Source organism: Nicotiana tabacum, chromosome 3 (genome assembly GCF_000715075.1).
Source record: "Nicotiana tabacum cultivar K326 chromosome 3, ASM71507v2, whole genome shotgun sequence".
In the NCBI taxonomy this organism is placed as follows: Eukaryota; Viridiplantae; Streptophyta; class Magnoliopsida; order Solanales; family Solanaceae; genus Nicotiana; species Nicotiana tabacum.
Genome location: NC_134082.1, coordinates 116,990,753 through 117,003,954, shown reverse-complemented (window position 1 = coordinate 117,003,954; position 13,202 = coordinate 116,990,753).

The following is a 13,202-nucleotide window of genomic DNA, read 5'->3' as shown; positions in this document are numbered from 1 at the left end:
CAGACTAGATATTATTTTTAGTGTGGGTTTTTGTGCCAGGTTTCTATCCAATCCAAAGAAATCTCATCTGAAAGCTGCCAAGAGAATCTTAAGATATCTCAAATGAACACAGGACATGGTTCTCTACTATCCCTTAGGGGACAATTTTGATTTAATTGGGTATATGGATGCTGACTATGCTGGCTATCTGGTGGACAGGAAAAACACTTCTGCATGGAACATATTCTGGGTTCATGTCTGCTATCATGGGGTACAAGAAAATAAAACTCAGTGGCCCTCTCTACTGCAAAAGCTGAATATGTGGCTACATCATCTTGCTATGCTCAACTATTATGGATTAAGCAGTAGCTGGAAGATATTGGTATGTTCTCTGAGTGCGTTCCCTTACTATATGACAATACCAGTGCACTCAATATGGCCAAGAATCCAGTTCAACATAAGATAACTAAGCGCATTGATGTGCGTCACCACTTCCTCAGAGACAATGTGGAAAAAGAGATCATCTGTATGAAATTTTGCAGCACGGAAGATCGGATTGCAGACATATTCACCAAAGCCTTGAGCAGAGAGCATTTTGAAAGAAATCACCTGGCACTGGGGTTGATAAAACCCAACTGAGAACCCGATCCCTCAATGATTGGCTATGAAAGAAATGTATAGGTAAAATTAGCTAAAAAGTATTTTTTGGCGACGTCTAAGTCATCTCTATACCGTTATAGGTAGACACACATGATGATTACAGAGCAAATAAGCAGCTAATGCATTGCATGTTGGTCAAAAGGGTGAAGCTTACACTTGTAAATTTCGTCAGGGAACCTAGTTCTCTTGACATAGGTTAGTAGTTTCTCTGTTCTCTCATGCACAATTTTGAAAGGTTGATATAGTGCCACATCATCATAGTGTTAGTTTTTTTCTTTTCGTCCTTTGAACATAAGAGTCTCACCCATTAGGAAGCGATCCGACTCCCAAAACTGCCGTCTTTTCTTAACCGGTCACCCATCCCTCTTAAATACATCCTTTCACCATCACTTTCACTACTATTCACATCAAAACTTCAAAATCTCCATTTTTTCTCTTTTCAAACCAATATTCTCTCTTCTCCAACTCACTGCTTCCTACCATGTCCAAATACCAGGAAACCCCAAATGTTCCAAGTATCACCCCCACTGAGTCTTCACCTGTTAAAACGCCAATCATAGAATCCTCACTCACCACCACAACCAGCCCAAACCCTAAGACAGAGTCACCACCTCCCTCTATCTTCTCTCCTACCCAATCGAGTACTGGTTCTCATCAGAGTCATAAAACTTTAACTCCAAAGAAGTTTGTGGCTACGAACTCTTCTCCTGCCTCGCCGAAAAAATGAGTGAAAATGATATAGTTGAAGAAGAGGAAAATCAAGATATCTCTTGTCTTCCTATGGAAGAAGGCTCTAATGCAGAACAAGCTGTTCCTACTATCAATTCTGACTCAACAATGTCAGTCCCTAGTCTTGAATCGACAGGTAACACTCCTCCTTCTCCTGCGTTTTCCCTAGAGTTACAAGAAAAAGAAGCAATAGAAAATATGTTGTCTATAGCTGCTGAAGGGGTTGTTATCGAGGAAGGTGAGTATATGTCTGAGTCTCAAGTGGAAGAAACTAAGACCTTAGTGGAGAATAGGGAGCTTGTGACTGTTGAACCATCGGCACCAGACAGTGCTACCGGGGAACCTAATGAAGGACTTGATCCCTCCTCCTCGGATCCAACTCATGGGTCCTCTCAAGAACCCCAGGTTAGTACTGATCATGCTCTATCTCCTCATTTTTATGCTGAGCCTCTATTTCTAGTTGTGCCTGAGATGAGATCTGTATCTGGAGAAGAAAATAGGGATAGTGAAGAGGATTCCGATGATATGCCGATTGCTAGCTTGGCTAGGCGTATACCAGTTGTTACTCAAGATCCAACTCCTAAAAGACCTGCTATAAGGTTGCAAAAGAAGTAGGCTATTGAGTCTGCTCTTAAGAAAATCCAAGACAATCAAAGGAGGAGGAAATTGGTGAAATATGGGACGGTTGTGAATGAGAAAGTAGTACATGTTGTCAATGTGGATGATGAAGTAGACAAGGAACCTGGTTCCTTGACTCGCAAGCGCTCACAGAAGCACTCTATCTCCAAGTCTAAAAGGGGGATCCTCTGTAATTGCTGAGAATCTGAACAAGTTTGAAGGTGATATCTCTAGTGAAAAGTTAGTGGAAGAATCTGGAGAAAAGGTGATGGGAGAAATAGTTGAAAAGTTATCTGAGAAGACAATGTCTGTGAAGTCTACTGAGAAGGGAAACAGTGCTCGCAATCAGTAAAAAGGAAGGTTGATACCGACAAGGAACCTGGTTCCTCCAAGAAGGCCAAAATTGATGATCCCCAAAGTGCTGGGAAAGAGCAATTGAAAATCAGAAGGTTTTATGGGGCCGTACATTTTCCCATGACACTTTGGAGATGGCTAGAATGAGGCAATTGGTTGAAATTTGTGTATTTCAATAGTGGACACACTTGTTCACAGGTGATGCTCCCAAAGTGTTATGAGGAGGAAATGCATAGTTTCTATGCTGACTTCTTCACAATCGAGGATGATCATATCTGCATGATGGTGAATGGGGTCGACTCTATGATGGACTCTGCTATGCTGGGATCTATTCTGAGTGTGCCTGCTGAGGGATTATCTTCGATTCAAGGCTCCTGCTCTTCAAACTTTAGAAATGTTATCATGAAAGATCAGGCAGCCAGCAGGGGGAACGGGTATACAAGAATGCCCTCCTTCCAGTGTACCAATTGCTCTTTGAGATGGTGAACAAAGTTTTGCTCCCTCGTGCTGAGAGAAGGCCAATTACATCTCGAGTCGACCCGGTTCTCATGGAAGCGCTGGATGGCTTCACAACCGTCAACCTGCCTAGCACTATGATAGAACACATGCAGAAGGTGGCAGAGTTTAAAGATGATAATCATGGGCTGCCTTATGGGTTCCTTCTCACCAAGATGTTTGAGTTCTTCAAAGTCCTTTTGGGAAAAGCTAAGGTGGGCACTCGTAAGCAAACCTTCTCCAAAACCACCCTAGAGGAATGTGAGTGCATCGATAATGTTGGAGGGGTTAGAAGCACTTCTACCATCTCCTAGTTGATCAATGCTCAAAATAGCGCTATTGATGAGATCAAGAAGCTGAAGGCAAGGAATTCCATTCTTGAGGGTCAGCTAAGTCAGCTCCAGGAGGCACCTAATTCTAGTAGCTCTCAAAGCACAAAGGTTGCCCATCTGACCAAGGAGAATGCCGATCTCAAGAAACCGGTTGAGGACCTGAAGGAGAAACTGCTGAATGAGCAGATGCCAGCAAATGCTCGAATGGGTATAGTCCTCAAAACCCTAGCCTCTTCCTCTAAGCCTTCCCCTTCCAGTGCTCCCTAGAAAGTGTCCCCTTCCAGTGTCAAGTCTTAGTGTATGTCTCATGTGTTCGTTTCTGATGATGTTTTAACTGGTACTTATGTTTTTTCTATTTTGAATCTGTGGATGTATTGGTAACATTGAAACTGTTCTCTTCTTAAGATCCAAAATATTAATGAAAGCTTCATCCTTTTGTTGTGTATACATTGCTCTTATGTTCTGTTTTTAGTCATGTTGTGTGCACACATGTTGCATGAGTTAACTAAGCTGTAATTCTTTTTGCTTAATGCTTGCTACTGATCTTTTTATGATGCCAAAAAGGGGGGAAATAATTGAGGGGGAATAGGATGAGGAAGAGATTCAAGGGGAATACAGAAATGTGAATGTCATTCTGGTTCTTAGGGGGAACTTGAGTTATAAGTTTGTCATCATCAGAAATGGGGAAATTGATAGGTTATATGTGTATCCCTGTTATGTTTTGATGATCTAACAAACTTACTGTTAAGAACCAGATAAGGAACCTGATACACATCCTCAAGAACTTAAAGATCAACAATCTCCAATTGGGGACACAGTTCACTTTAGAGTCAAAGGAACAGCAAAGGGAACATATAACTACCAGTTCCCAAGGAGACTGTACAAGTCAACTGTCCCAGCTGTAAAGTTGCTGCCTGCACATGCTACAATACAGAAACAGTGCAACAGTCAACTTTATGGGCAATGCCCTTTACCTAACTTGCTTACATCATTAAAAGTAATGTCACAAATGAATTATTAACATCAAGAAAGGTAAAAACAAAGCACTTGCACATTCAAGAATTAATCAAGTATTCTCTCAAGTCATCTATCAATCTTGGAAGTGACTCTCAAGGGCATCAAGAACAAAGAACAACATAACAACGGACCAGTTCTTTGTATCGTGTTATCACATGTCCTTGGTTGTGTTGTACCTTTGTTAAAGCACCTTACTTGTAATTCCTACTTAGCTTAGTTAGAAGCATTGTGTAGGAAATCTTTGTAAATTATAAACCCGTATTTTTGTGTCTTGGCTAGAGTTAGTCAAGTTGTAAAGTCTTTGTAATAGAGTTATTACAAAGTGGCTTGTAATAGTGTTGTTACAAATTAGTGAGGGATTAATAGGTTAATTCCTAGGTTATAATAGTTTGTAATCTAAAGTTTGCTCAGTAGTGAAGTTGAAATCCTAAAGGGTAGGTCGTGGTTTTGACCCCGTGAGCTGGGAATTTTCCACATAAAACTCCATTGTGTCATTTACTTACTGCAATGTGCGTGTGTTTAGTGGAACTAATAGAGAACCTGGTTCTCTATATAGTTTTGTGGACCCTTAATTTCTATATTTTTTTTACTTTATCCACTATTTACTTATACCATCATATTTCTGATTAATAATACATGTATCAATCATGAACCAACTTGTGTGTCAGCAGCCATGAGGTACCCATCATTAATGTTACTAATTAGGTATAGCCCCATAACCGTGTTAATTATAATTCACCTAAGTAGTACTATTTTCTTAGAAATTTTCCAACTTGTATACCTGATATATAATTAAACTGGGGATACAGCTTCTCCAAGATATATATTTCCCTAGAAGTCCTTTAAGAACTCTTTATGTTATTTAATTACCAACATTAAAAAAAATCATATTTTCAGTACTAAACTACTCCTAATAATTATGCAAGAACTAGGTGTCGTCCTAGTACACAATGTAGTGTAGCTGGAAAAAAAAATTGCTCGTCTTTTTAGTTAACCGACAAAACAACCCCTTAATGTGTTTAGTGGACCGAATCGATAAATCATATTTTTGCTTTGATATATTAATCAGGAAACTAATAAGAATAGAATATTTGCGTGTGTTTTGCAGGTGGATATATAGTGATGAGGTTGGTTTGAAGATGAGATAGAGAAGTTCACTGTGTGTAGTGTAGAGCATGATGTCTTCATTGTTATTGTTTGGTGTGAGAGGAAAGAGGCAAGGCGCAAGGGAAGAAAGTAGGTAGAAGACACTATGGGGAGTTTCATAAGTGTAATAATGCTGCCAGAATATGATTCATCAACTAGAATCCGGATCTTTGCTTAACTAGAAAGTTGACGTACTGTGTTAAAATATGTTTAATAGGTATATTTAGTGCGCGTTTGGACGTAAGAATTGTGAAATAAGAAAATGAACTTTTTTTTCAAGGGAAAATGGTATTTTAAAATTGGAGTTGTTGGGACATAATACAATTTGAAGCTATTTTTGAATTTATTTTAGTGATTTGAAGTGAAATTTTTGAAAAAATAACCTTTTGAAATTTTTTAAATTTCCGAAAAAATTCGAAATTAAACTTTAATTGGGAGTTTGGACATAAGAATTGTAAAATTCAGAAAAAAGTGAAAAAAAAATTCAAATGAAAATGGTATTTGAAAATTAGAGTTGTGTTTGGACATAAATATAATTTTGGGATGTTTTTGAATTTATTTGAGGGATCTAAAGTGAAAATTTTGAAAAATAAATTTTTGAAGGTTTTCAAATTTTCGAAAAAAAATTCAAAATTCACCTTCAAGTGAAAATTGAAAATTTTATGACCACACTAATTTAAAAAAAAAGTGAAATTTTTATAGCCAAACAGGCCTAAGTGAATTTGAATTTTTTATGGGCAAACACCAATTTCAGAAAAAAAGTAAAAAATAATTATAGCCAAACGGGCCCTTAATTGTTATGTAATTTTACTTTATTTTATAATCACTAAAGTTATTAATTTAGTTTAAACATCTTAGTACAGGTAAGTATTTAATTTGCTTAATATATGAGTGGCTGCGTGTGTATTCATGTAGTGGGACCCATACTAATTCAGCTGTATGCTTACAAACAGATATAATAATGCATTGTCGGCTAAGGTGATGAGAAGTTAGGTCACCAGTTAAACATGATTTGATCTTACTTTTATTACATCGATCTCCCATTCTTGGTTGTGTTTAGATTATTCATTTAACATGTTTGGTTTGGAATTATTCCCCAATAAGGCATGGGATGGTCCCTCAAAACCAGTCATCAGTCACCAAGGTGTGGTGCACCCAGTTTTTTTCCACAATCTACATTCTCTTGAGTTTATCTACTTAACTTCATTATTCTTTTTTCAATATTTGACAATAACAAAAAGTGACATGTCTCTTTTTTTCCATTTACACAATTCTAATGTGTTCGAGTTCTTTCCGCCACCTCTCTTGTTGTCCTAGTCAATTTGTTTTGTCAACTTTGCATTTTACATGCAGCAGCCAGCAGGTAGGCATGCCTTATTCTAATTAAACCAACCAATTTCGATCAAAACTAAAATAATTAATCAAATGGCCATTTTCGATACAAACTACAACTTCTTCATTAAGGAAAAGAAAGAGTATGCATGAAGTCAAGGAAAGACATCTGAAACTGGTCCTAGTTGTGTTTACTAATACAGTTCTTTTGTTTCTTCACGAGCTGTATATTAGGTAACTGAAATTTACATGTGGAAATTAAAAGAGTAATACTCCCTCCATTTTATTTTGTTGACACTATTGACCCGTCACAGAAAATAAAAGTCAATTTGACCGTGTACCACACTGTTTGTGATTGAAGAATATATTAAAGTATTTGTTAAAATAGTTAATTTAATAACGAAAACATATCATCAAACTGTAAAACTCGACTGGTAAGTGAATTTAGACTCGAGAAAATTGTATGAAATACAGTCACACCGCATCTCTATATAACAGTCGTGTCAGTATATTGTATTTGTAAAATAATTTTGTAGAAAATAAAATAACATATAAACAGAAATATAAACGGAACAAAAGTTAATTTGAGCCCATTGAATTCACAGTGTTTCCTTAAGGAATTTAACCCCTCCTAGTGCCCAAGGTTGTGGATTATTTCCTCTTAGGATAGAACGAATTACACACTGGTATAGTGGTACTTCAAACCTCAGTGTTTCAGCGAACACAAAGTTCGGTAGCAAATCACACTTACTGTTGCTTTATTTGAAGTTAAAACAATGCAGAAGAAAGGAGGAGAACCCAGAAAATCGTATGAAAAATATGAGAGAATGGACTGGTATTTATAGCCAGAGGAGCAACTCTTGAGAATGACTGTTTATATAAAACGGCCATAACATAAATGGCTATTTACACAACAATAAACCGGGAATAGAAGAGAGAGGTTAATTTTCAGTTACAAAACCGAAAAACTGAAAATAGATAACGGAAAAAAATGTTTAATATTTCCTTTGGATTTAATATTAATATTCCGTTGGATTTCTGTTAATATTTGCTATTAACAAATAAATTTGGTCCAAAAAATTAATCAATCAATCAATTGACCAAATCCGAAGCTGAAGCCTAGCAGAGCCGAGCCGAGCGAGCGACGACGACGGCGCGAGACTTGCCTTCTTCTTAACTCTTTAAGAGCTAGAAAAAGTGCAATTGTATATATACCCATCAAAAACCTTTTCCTCTTCCAATATGGGACAATGTCCCTTTGTCAAGAAGGGAATCTCAAATGAAACTCAAATATTTCATTTTTCCTCCATTTCCCATTCACCCTCTTTTAAGCCTAATTTAGCGTAAAACCTCAACAATCCCTCACATGATTGGGGAATGGCTATATCACGGAAATATGCATGAAAAACTGTGTGATTCGCAAGCAAGGATTAATTGCATCTGGATAAGTAGGTTTCCCTTTGAACTTTCCATAGTGAACTTATGTCGAATATACTCGGTCAATCGGTATATTTGATATCTTTGAACCGGTAAACTTTGGTGTATACCTAGACAACCATAAGTCACACAACCAACCCTTAACCGTCTTTGGTTCTCATTGTTGTGTTTGTTTCAGCCATGAATACCGCCTCGTTTCATAAGTGCGTAGAGAACTGGCCTTACAAAATTCTCCTTGAAGCTGCTAACACTTCACACTTACATAGGTAATTCCTAAACGTATCATCCCGTAGATACACTATTTGACATATCTCGTATCGAATTCAGAAATCATTAAAAAGCCTTAATGCTTTATCCTTGGTACTGAACATTGTCTCATTACGACAATAGACCAAAATTTTAGTTGACAATGTTGCACTGTCATTAATGACTTTGTTTGATCTCTTTGAACCTAGATATCGGGATCTCCAGTCTTCTAGGTAGAGTTACCACCATAATGACTTGTTCTTGGCCATAGTCCCATTCCCCTTGATTATTTCTCAACTACCTCCCTAGTTAAGCCTTTTGTAAGTGGATCCGACACATTATCGTTTTACTTTACATAGTTAATCGTGATAATTCCTCTAGAGAGTAATTGCCTAACGGTTTTATGTCTTCGTCGTATATGATGAGATTTCCGTTATACATAACGCTCCTAGCCCTTCCAATTGCCGCTTGACTATCGCAATGTATGCATATTGGTGCCAACAGTTTGGTCCAAAATGGAATGTCTACCAAGAAATTCTGGAGCCATTCAGCTTCTTCACCTGCTTTATCTAAGGCTATGAATTCAGCCTCCATTGTAGAGCGGGCAATACAAGCTTGTTTGGACGACTTCCAAGATACCGCTCCTCCACCAATAGTGAATTCATATCCACTTATGGACTTACAATCAGTTGAATCGGTGATCCTATTTGCATCACAGTATCCCTCAATCACCGCAGGACATTTACTGTAGTGCAAAACAAAGCCCCGAGTATGTTCTAAATATCCCAAACTCGTTTCATTGCCATCCAATGAGATTGACCTGGATTGCTCATGTCTCGACTCAATTTACTTATATAGCACAAGCTATATCTGGTCGTGTACAATTCATGATATACATTAAGTATCCCAACACACGAGCATAATCCAATTGTGATATGATTTGGCCTTTGTTCTTTACTAATGCAAGATTCACGTCAATTGGAGTCTTTGCAACTTTAAACTCTAAGTGCTTGAATTTTTCAAGTACTGTCTTAATATAATGAGATTATGACAATGTCAGACCTTGAGGAGTCTTATGGATCTTAATTCCCAGAATTAAATCAGCAACTCCCAAGTTGTGATGACCTGGTCATCACTTGTTTTAGAAATAAATTATGTATTCTGAGGCCTTAAAACCTCCTTTTTACCTTACCTAGATTTGCGTGCATGGTCTGGACATAAATCCGGAAAGCTTTTATGTGAAAATATGAGAAATAGAAATTTCTAGAGTTAAAATTTGATTATGGTTGACCTTGATTAACATTTTAGCAAATAGACTCGGATCTGTGTTCCGACAATCCCGGGAGGTCCGCAGTAAAATATAGGACTTCGGCGTATGCCCGAAAAGGAATTCTGAGGTCCCAAGCCTTAGAAATCAATTTTTGAAAGAAATTATTTTGCTAAATTATTTATGAAATAAAGAAAAAAATTAATGTTTGAAACCATTGGTATCGGGCCCGTATTTTGGTTTTGGAATCCGGTACAAATTTGTTAAAGTATTTAAATGATAACTATGAATTTGGTGAAAAATGGAGTTTACTTGACGTGATTTGGACCTCCGATCGAAGAGTTATGAACTTTAAGTGTTCTTGATGAAAATGACGAGTTTTGAGATTTAATTCATAGTTTTACATGTTATTTTCATGATTTAATTGCACGAGCAAGTCCGTATAATGTTTTTGGGTTAGTGTACATGTTTGATTTGGAGCCCCGAGAGCTCGGGTGAGTTTTGGATAGGCCACGGAGTGAAATTTGGACTTAGGAAGTTGCAAGTTTTTAACTGGTATGTTGCAGGCCTGCAGGCTTCGCAAATGCGAGCCTGGAAATGCGAAATTTCATCGCAAATGCGAAGACGACCAGAGCTGCCTTGGGTCGCAAATGCGACGTGTTTATCGCAAAAGCGATGTCGCAAATACGAATTTTCCTTCGCAGATGCGAAAACCCCTGAAATCCCTAGTCGTCGCAAATGCGACAATTCCATTGCAAAAGCAAGTTCGCAATTGCGAACATTAATCGCAAATGCGATGATAGCAGGCTTCTGAAGGGTTCTCGATTGCGAACCCTGGTCGCAATTGCGACATCTGCGACCTGCAAATTCATAACTTAGCCGAAAATCTTTCATTTCTCGAACCCTTTGAAAACCAAAACACTCTTGGGCGATTTTTTAAAGACAAGTACTCTTCCAAATCGATTGTAAGTCATTTCTAACTTGTTTTTATTAGTTTTTAACATCTTTTCTCAGGATTTCAACTCAAAATCAAAGGTTTTCATGGGGGAAATTGGGTGTTTTGGATAGAACTAGGTTTTTTAAATTTTGGGAATTTGAACCTTGATTTGAGGTTCGATTTCAAAACAAATTATATATTTGGGTTCGTGGGGGAATGAGTAATCAGATTTTGGTTCGAACCTCGGGTTTTGACCATGTGGGCCCAGGGGCGATTTTTGACTTTTTGGGAAAAACTTTAGAAAACCTATTTTCATGCATTGGAATTGATTCATTTAGCATTTATTGATATAGTTAAGTAACTTGTGGCTAGATACGACCAAATTGGTGGTGGAATCATGAGGTAAAGCGATAATTGAGGCTTGAATTGTGTTCGTGGCATCAAGGTAAGTGTTTGGTCTAACCTTAGCTTGAAGTATTAGGAGTTGTGTCTTATTTGCTATGTGTTAACTGTGGAGTACGACATATAGGCATGGTGACGAGTATCTATACATCGGTATCAAGCATGCCCATGAGTCTTGTATGTTAATTTTTATGACTCCATTGTGGTTTATTTGTGCTTCATATGAGAATTATATTATTGTTCCCTTGCCGGGATGTTGTTGTGATATTATTGTTCCCTTGCCGGGATGTTGTTATAATATTATTGTTTTCTTGTCGGGATGTTGTATTATATTATTGTTCCCTTGCCGGGATATTGTTGTTACATTATTATTCCCTTGCCGAGATGTTGTTGTTATACTATTGTTCCCTTGCTGGGATTCTTTTATGATTGGTGTTGATATATGAAATGGGAGCGTGTTGCACGCCTGCAACGGTAATATATGAAATGGGAGCGGGTTGTACGCCTACAATGGTAATATATCAAATGGGAGCAGGTTGTACGCCTGCAATAGTACTATATGAAATGGGAGAAGGTTGCACGCCTGCAATAGTACTATTTGAAATGGGATCGGGTTGCACACCTGCAACGGTATTACATGTGTACTTGTCTTTCTTATTTCCGTATCTTTTGCTGGTAGTTGATTATGGCGTTCCTTACATTTCTCTACTTTTATTCTATTATTATCTGTTACTCCCCGCAGCATGTTTCCCCTACCCAATGTTAGCTATAATTATCTGCTTTTGGTTCTGATGTATATGATTTAACTGCACAGTTTTATTTGGTAGTCTGGTCCTAGCCTCGTCACTACTTTGCCGAGGTTAGGCTAGGCACTTACCAGCACATGAGGTCTATAGTACTAATACTATACTCTGCACTGTGTGCATATACTGATACCGGAGCGTTTGGACCGCAGTGAGGGTGTTGTCTTCAGTCCATTCAAGCGACCCGAGGTAGTTATGCAGACGTTTGTAGGCCTTGGCGTCCCCTCCTATCACTTCTCTTTCTGTTTTTTCATATTCAGAAACAGAATTGTGTAATTTCATTCAGACCTTATTTGTAGTATTCTTAGAGAGTCCGTGACTTGTGACACCAAATTCAGGGTAGTATTGTACTTCAAATTATGTAGCAGTGTTTGGTTGATTTATTAAGTTTTCGTCTTCCACATTTCTAGTTATTTAATTTATTCCGCTATTTAATCACTTATTATTTTAAATTGTTGAACATGTTTAATAAAATGGTAATGATTTTATAATATTCGACTTGCCTAGCTTCCATGAGTAGGTGCCATCACGACTCCCGAGGGTGGAATATCCGGGTCGTGACAAGTTAGAATCAGAGCTATAGGTTACATAAGTCTCACAATTCACGGACAAGCTTAGTAGAGTCTGAGGGATCGGTACGGATACGTCTGTATTTATCCCCAGAGGCTACAGAGTTAGGAAAAACTTCACATCTATTCTTTCCTGTCATGCAGTTTGGTTTCTCAATGCTAATTGAATTTCTACTCTGTTCTTTCGCAAATGGAGAGAACACGTGCTTCCTCATCCACTGATCAACAGCCCGAGCCCCCAGCAGTAGCTCCCACGAGGGGTAGAGGGCGAGGCCGAGGCCATGCTAGAGGTCGAGGTAAGGGCAGAGCTCAGCCTAGAGCAGCAACACCAGCGGCGGAGCCTCAAGTTGAGTTTGATGATGAGGTTCCGGCCCAGGCAGATCCGGTGGGCCTAGCTAGGTCCCAGAGGGGTTCATTGCTACCCCAGTACACCAGGATGCTCTGGTCCGTCTAGTGGGCCTTATGGAGAGTGTCACCCGGGCAGGCTTGCTTCCTGTAGCACCAGCCATCTCTCAGGCTGGAGGAGGAGCCCAGACTCCTGCTGCTTGCACTCTGGAGCAGATGGCTCCCCAGTTTCAAACTCCAGCAGCTCATCCAGTTGGAGCAGTTCAGCTGGGTGAGGTAGCTCAAACCGGTGATAGAGCAGCTATGTCTACCGATACCTAGTGGATATTGGACAGGTTCCCCCAAGCTCTTCACTACCTCTTTTAGCGGTGCATCTTCTGAGGATCCCTAGGATTATTTGGACAGCTGTCATGAGGTTCTCAAGAACATGGGGATAGTGGAGACCAATGGGGTCGACTTTGCTACTTTTCGCTTATCTGGATCCACCAAGACTTGGTGGAGGGATTATTGTTTGGCTAGACTAGTTGGGTCACC